The 7,743-nt window shown below is 44.7% G+C and overlaps 1 pseudogene; it reads right to left on the bottom strand.

The window, feature by feature from the left end:
• Positions 1–633, bottom strand: LOC123090974 (60S ribosome subunit biogenesis protein NIP7 homolog; annotated as a pseudogene).
• Between the last annotated feature and the right edge of the window lie 7,110 nt (positions 634–7,743).

Genomic DNA, 7,743 nt, shown 5'->3' with positions numbered 1-7,743 from the left:
TAAGAAATTGGGTCCCTAAATTCACGCATATGGTCCAATCAGTAAACACAAGAACAACCAAGCCTCGACCCTCACCTCACATGAGCTCCTCCTACTTGCGGAGGTACCCGCCGGCGTCGGACTGGTGGAGCACCACCACGGCGTTGGTGTCGGCCTTTCTGCAGTCCTGCGCGCCCCTGGCGGCGACCCCAAACCCAAGCGGCACGTCGGCCATGGACATGACGACGACGCCATCGCCGGACTTGGTGTTCTCGGTGATGCGCGCGAGCGCGGACGTGGGCACGGAATTGCCGAAGAGGAACGAGCGCTCCATGTCGGGCTTCAGCCAGATGCGGCGGCGCGCGTGGGCGGCGAGGAGGTCGAGCGCGTGGACGGTGAGGTGGAAGGCGCCGCCGTGGGTGAACTTGCCGATGGGCGTGCCGACCCCGGCGAGGCGCGTGCGGGACACGGCGGTGCCGCGGCGGACGAGCGACTCGGAGGCGTAGAAGACGCGGTTCTTGTGGAGGCGGAGGCAGTAGCGGCCGGGCTCCGGGTCGGGGCCCTCCGCTCCAGGAGGTGCTTCAGGTTGGGGCCGGTGAACTTGAAGAGCTTGTCGAAGACCATCGTGGTCTCCTTCTCGTCTAGCGGACGCATGGCGGAGGCGGAGGCGGCGGCGGGGTTTGAGGATCTTTTAATTACTGGCAATTTTGCAAAAAAAAAAAAACTGCGTGCATGCGTATTCGAGTGAGCTGGGCACATGTGGCAGTCAATGCACACTTGGCATCGGTTGACTAGAGCCAGCTCACCATATACGTACACAAAACCGTATAATGGACCGTAGATGGCCCCTAGAGCAAGGTTGGTGACTGTATTTCGGGTATTTGTAACCACAGGGACTAAAGCTGGCACCAGCGCAAGTAATAGGACCTGTAGTGAATTTTTCTCTTTAAGCAAATCGTGGAATTGGTGGACCACCACTTTTTCAAGCATCGGTTCACCATGAGGCTTTGGGGCATGATCAAGGATTGGCTCAACCTCGACAGCATTGACACTTCTCGTTGGATTGATGAGGGTACCATCAAGGGTTGGTGGATCAATATGTTCGAGAAGAATACGGCAAACCGGAAGGTGTTGGCGTCCCTCACCATGCTTACTTGTTGGACAATTTGGTGTGAGCGAAATACTAGGGTGTTGCGGCACAAATCCATGCCCCTAATCATCATTCTCTCCAACATAAAAAAGGAGGGTGCTACCGCCGTTGCAAAGCACTTGGTGTGAGCGAAATACTAGGATGCTACCGCCGTTGCAAAGCACTTGGGAAACATCATGCCACGAGAGTAAATGCTTTGTAATTTTATTTCTTCTTTTGATAAAAGCAACTCTAAACTCCTTAATTAATGGACGAGGCAAATCTTTCGCCTCTGATTAAAAATATATATTATGAAACGTGAATCAAGTTGAAGGCATCGATACAGGACACTAATACAAATAAAAAGAAAACACGACCTCAATCGATCAGACCCGAGATTACGTAGCTCATCTACATAATCTACGAGTGACCCATCGGCCAAAGTGACTCGTCAGCCAAAGTGGTTAAACAAACTCTGCGCTTGCCATCCACATCAGGGTGCACCAGGAGGCCATAAGCATCCGTGTGTCCACATGCTACAGTAATTACACATACGGATTGAAGCCGTAGCCTTGTAGATAACCTACAAGAAATTATGAGTAGATGATCTGTTAAAAATGGAGTCATTCCAACATTCCATATTGCCCATAGAAATGGCACAAAATCCCACACCGATTTCGGCCTACAACTTATGATGAATAACACCAACCAATTTCCAAACAAATTGGGAATAATCCTTCACGATGCTAAATTGCATTAAACATGAATCGTGCGCCAGGTCAAGGCAGTAAATGGACATGGGCGAAATAAATGATGAAACACTCCTCCTAATCAAAAAACCACATTTTTTTTCTACCATGGAAAGTTACGGTTAGCAACATTATCTTTGGTAAGAACTAGATCCCTCTACAAAAACCACATGGAACTTTTGATCTTGTAAGGAAACTCTGTTTTCCAAATATGTACTATGCGGAAAATAGGACCAGGATCCATAAGATCCACGTACATAGACTTCACAATGAAAATGTGCACTTTGCTTCACTCACTAATTGCCGTGATCTAGTACCTATCTCAATGAGGTTGCATAATTCATATGTGCCTTCATAAGTATTAGGAAACATCGACAAATGATTAATGGAAAAATGGTGGTGCATTTCTGCGCACCCCGAATATCTTCAGTGCCACAGACCTCCTCTCTACGAGTCAGAGCACTTGATAAACCCTCAACACATATATGAAATAAATATGGTGGTGAGAGGTCACCCGCCGGAGATCAACAGATTTTTGGTGAACCCCATATATATATTTCCACTCTATCTAAAAGAAGCATCATTCCACATGATCGCATGCTTTATGCATGTCAAGTTTCACTGCATAGTACCATGCCTTCCCTCTCTTTTTATTATTAGTTGTGTGTAAACTCTTGTACGCAAATAGAATATCATATGTAACCAGGCTACCAGGAATAGAAGCACTTCACGGATGGGAGACCACATCACCATCAAGGAAATATTTGAGACAATGAGTTACCAATTTTTTAGCACACCTTGCATAAAGTACTACGTAAGCTTATTATCTTCTACACCTTCACCTTTTGTGCATTTTGAATTAACCTTTGGAATAAGGACAAGAATCATGTCATTCCATCCCTTTTGAGTACAAGCACACACAAAAAATAAGTAAACTGAGAGCTTTTCTTAAAGAGAGAAAGTAAATGGAGAGTCGAGATTGCTTCACTCATAGTTGGCAATTAGTGAGTGAAGCAAAATGTTGATGTGAAAACCCAAGTATGTTCAAACTAATCATTCTGACAGAAGCTAGTCTTTGACATATATCTTGGTCTCCCAGCTATGGTTGGTATTGATAGAAGTAACAACATTGTCCATCTATTGGAAAGAGCTATTAATCGACTAAGAGGATGGAAGGAAAATTGTTATCTACGGCAGCAAAGGAGATTTCGTTGATGGCTATCATCCAAGTCATCCGAGCCTTTTCCATGTATATTTTAAGTTAGGAAAGAAGGTATGCAAATGTATCATAGAAGCCAAGGCAGGTATTTGGTGGGAAGATACAGATGAACATAAATGGATGCATTGATTTGCCTCATGAAAATGGGTATCCCAATAAAGGATGAGATTATAGGATAGGGATTTGCATGCTTTTAACCTACCAACAATGCCGACAAAACAAAGCTAAAGATTTATTACTTGACCTGGAACTTTTTGTGCAAAGGCATGACATGCAAAATATTTTCCAAATGGAGATCTCTTGAAAACTAGACCTAAGAAGGGTTCATCTTATTCTTGGCAGAGATTAGTTGTTGGTTTACAAAATTTCAAATGGGCCATATTTGGAGAGTTGGGTTAGGTACAAGAATCGGTATATGGGATGCTCACTGGGTCATAAATAGTCCAACCGTGAAGATACGAACTAGGAAGGGGCATGTTCTTTTAAACAAAATGGATGAGCTCATTGACCCATTTTTGGCACAATGGGATGAAGCTTTAATTATTAGTATTTTCTTGTTTTTTTACCATAAAAGAATTTTGAGAATCTCCCTAAATGATCATATGACATATGATTTGTTTGCCTGGCACAAAACAAAGCCCTTTTCCACTTTCGCTCGATATATTACACTGAATGTGATCATCAAATCTTCTTGAGGTTAAAGAGTGATGATGAGATATGGGTCTTCTAGGTGAAATTCTGCATGGTCATATAATATGGACATCTCGTATTCCTAGCAAAGAAAATGATACGGGGGAAGCCCTAGGGGTGTTCCGATCTGCATGATTGGAGCTGGATCCGAGGTGGAACACTATGTATATGAAGAATAAAGGCGGGAGGACTCAAGGGGAACACTCAAAAGGAAAAGATTCACCACCAAGCTTAATCAAATGTCAAGTAAATTGCAAAATGTTGAGGCTCAAAGGCGAATACAAACTGTTAGAAGGGAATAGAGAGGGATTGGTGGAATCAATGGATGTATTATTGAGTCTCGAGGGCGAGTATATATTGAGTACAAGACTTAGAGGGAAAGAAGTCCCTCCTGGAGATAAGATAGGAGACGGATTACAAATCCTAGACTACCAAATACATGTAATCCAAATATATCTCTAACACAAACTAATGGGATCTTATTCAGTTGGGCCTTTATAACCTATAATTTCTGATTTTTTTGGTCCCAGTTGGAGAAGATTCTACTTGTGATTGTTCATCCTTTCTCGGCCACCCACGCTCTCTCTGGATACTAGTTAGAGTTATTATGTCTCCTTTGTCGGCCTCCCACTCCCTCTCTTCGGCGTCAAGAAATCACTTGTGGGGGTTTGCATAGGCATTGTGTCACCTCCATTCTGAAAAGAAGCTTCTGGCCGACAAGCATTTTGTCTCTTCCTTGGTCTTCCACGCCCTCTCTGGGTCAATGGGCAGGAAGCACCTCCTCCATTGGCAGACAACACAACCTTACAAGGCCGGCCGCGCCCCCTCTTTCGTGGGCGTCCATGACCATGCTTTTCTCCTAGCATAGGGGTGTAGTCAACATCATCATCATCATCATCATCACTGCAGACATCCTCATCATCATCACTTCTAATCTGTAATCCCTCAGATGGGTCCAAATTGAGATCCAACAATTTCTTGGGCTTGGTCGCTGACGCCGACGCGTGGAATCGATATGCGTCCTTGCGAGGGCGACTAGGGCCACGCTTGATGGTCCTTGACGTTGCTTCTGGTTCCTTTCTCGGCCTCCCACGCCCTCTCTTTGTCGTCGAGGAATCAAGTGTGGACACAGGAAGGGCCACGCTTGATACTCGTCCACGGCCGTGCTTCCTTCCCAGCATGTAGGTTGCACGCGCAGGAGTGTATTCATCATCGTCCTCATCACAAGTGTAGTCATCGTCATCGTCATCACTGGAGGAGTTGTCATCATTGTTGCTCGCATGTAAGCCTCTAGATGGATCCAAATCGAGATCCAACGAATTCTTGGTCGCCGACACGGTGAGGGAGTCCTTGCGGGGCTGGGCCAGGGCTGGCAAGATGTAGGTGGATGCAAAGCTGCGGACGATGCCCTCGGAGACGACGCCCTCGGAGATGAGGCGGCGGAGGTGGGCGGATAGGAGCGCGTCGTGGGCAGCAGGGAGGTCGGTGAAGCGACCGAGGATGAATCCGGCGATGGCATCACGACTGGAGGTGCCTCCTAGCTCGGTGAGCGCTTCCATAATCATCTGCGTTGGAGATTAGATTCAGCCATCCATGAGTGGGAAGCGAGATGGAAAAGAAAAAGGGGAAGTGTATGGAGAAGGAGGTGGGGACAGAAGGATCTTGCTTACCTTGGTGTAGGTCGGGTGCGGGCTATCAGCGGCGGCGGCGGCCGGAGGCGGCGTTGAAGGAGAGGCAACCACCATACCTCCTTCCTTCCTTGGTTTTGGGTGGGGTGGGGATTATTCGATCCGGACGGCGGCGAAGCTTGCTTGCCTTTGACTGCTTCCTATTTATTTACTAGGGATAGGGTTAGGGAGGCGTTACTGGGCCGGATGGATGGGCCATGTTTCACTCACCCACCAACAAGACTTCTCTTCTTACCTATCCATTTACTTTCTCTCTCTATCTTCTAAGAATACTTTCTATGTCTAAAAAAACAAAGCCTCTCCATCTACCTTCACCGCGAATAATGAAAGATATGAATGAATCCCTATACACAATTGTAGATGTCAAAATAATAATTATGTCAATTGTGGATATGAAAGCTCCATGTGCGAATTGCTTGCATGCTATTTTCTTTAACAAGTGTTGGCATGTCCTCGGTCAGTGATATATTGCTTGTTTGGATAGTAAAAAATAAAGCTAACCAATAATTCTTGTGCGTATATCCAAGGTTAATTGAGTATCCAAAAAAGTGACAGTGTATACGTAGCGTTTATGCGACGTGACCTAAAAATAGATATATTATCATGCAAAGACCTTTTCTTCTTGGAAGGATGGTTGCATATAACATTCTATTTACGTATGAGAGTCCAGTCACAATTAAAAATAAGAAGAAATACAAGTCATGGTACCGTGCTATGAAACTTGACATGCATATAGCATCCGATCATGTGGAATGATGCTTCTTTTAGAGAGAATGGAGATAGAGTTGGGGTTTTTCAACCAGAGTTTGTTGATCTCCTTATGAAATGTGTAAGATCTATGAAATATATGGTGAGAATTAATGGTCAAGAAATGGATGGCTTCCTTCCATATATGGGGCTCCTGCGGGGTGACCACTCACCAACTTATTTATTTCATATCTGTGCTTAGGGTTAATCAACTGCTCTGACTCGTAGAGAGTAGGTCAGTGGCACTAATGGTGTTAGGGGTGTGCATAAATGCACCATCATTTTCCCATTTATCATTTGTCAATGATTTCCAAATACTTATAAAGGAACATGTGAATTATGCAACCTCATTGAGATAGGTACTAGGTCGTTATTGTGCAAGTTCAAGGCAAATAGTGAGTGAAACGAAGTGCATTATTTATTTTAGTCCAAATGTAAATGTTGGTGTGAAAACCCAAGTATGTTTAAACTATTATTATGATAGAAAGGTAGTATCTGACATATATCTCGGTCTCCCAGCTACGGTTGGTGTTGATAGAAGTAACAACTTTCTCCATCTACTGGAAAGAAATATTAAGCACCTAAAAGGATGGAAGGAAAATAGTTATCTATGGGGGCAAAGGAGATTTCGTTGAAGGCTATCGTGCAATTCATTCAATATTTTGCCATGTATATTACCGAAAAAGGCTTTTGCCCCGCTTTATATTATAAAGCAAACCGCCCGGGCCAAGCATCCAACAAGGTTAACACACCCACACACATAGGTCTTACACATAGATAAAATAGCAGAAGGGTTAATGCTGAGGGCACAACTCAACAAGCCCTAGAAACAAAGAACACACACATGCCCTGCAACAAGAGCAACAGGTCTAATCAGGCTCCGACGGAGGTGGCGGAAGCGGAGGCGTCATGCGGAAGGCCATTGATCGAAGGTCAGCGAGGAGGGTGTTGATGACGTCCCGGTCCTGTGAGCGGCTAAGCGGCCGCCATAGCTGCAAATAGCCACACATTTTGAAGATCGCGTCAGTCGCACGTCGCAGGGGCACTTTCTGAATAACAAACGTCAGTCGCACGTCCACCACCACGTATATTTTTAAGCTACCAAAGAAGGTATGCAATGATATCATAGATACAATGGTAGGTCTTTGGTGGGGAGATACAGATGAATAGAAATGGATGCATTGATTCGCTAGGTGGAAAATGGGTATCTGATACGTCTCCAATGTATCTATAATTTTTTATTGTTCCATGCTATTATAGTGTCGATCTTGGATGTTTTATATGTAGTTATATGCAATTATATATCATTTTTTGGTACTAACCTATTAACTTACTGCCAAGTGCCAGTTGCTATTTTTTTTTCTTCTTGTTTTTGCCTTTCCTGGAATTCAGTACTAAATGAAGTCCAAATGCCACAAAACTTTTTGACGATTTTTTTCTGGACATAAGAGACACTAGAAGCTTCGGGAGGAGACCAGAAGGCGAAGGAGTGGGCCACGAGCCACTTGGGCGCGCCTAGGGGGTAAAACATTGTTCATAATG

Source organism: Triticum aestivum, chromosome 1B (assembly GCF_018294505.1).
Source record: "Triticum aestivum cultivar Chinese Spring chromosome 1B, IWGSC CS RefSeq v2.1, whole genome shotgun sequence".
Lineage (NCBI taxonomy): Eukaryota > Viridiplantae > Streptophyta > Magnoliopsida > Poales > Poaceae > Triticum > Triticum aestivum.
This window is presented reverse-complemented; position numbering and strand designations above follow the sequence as displayed.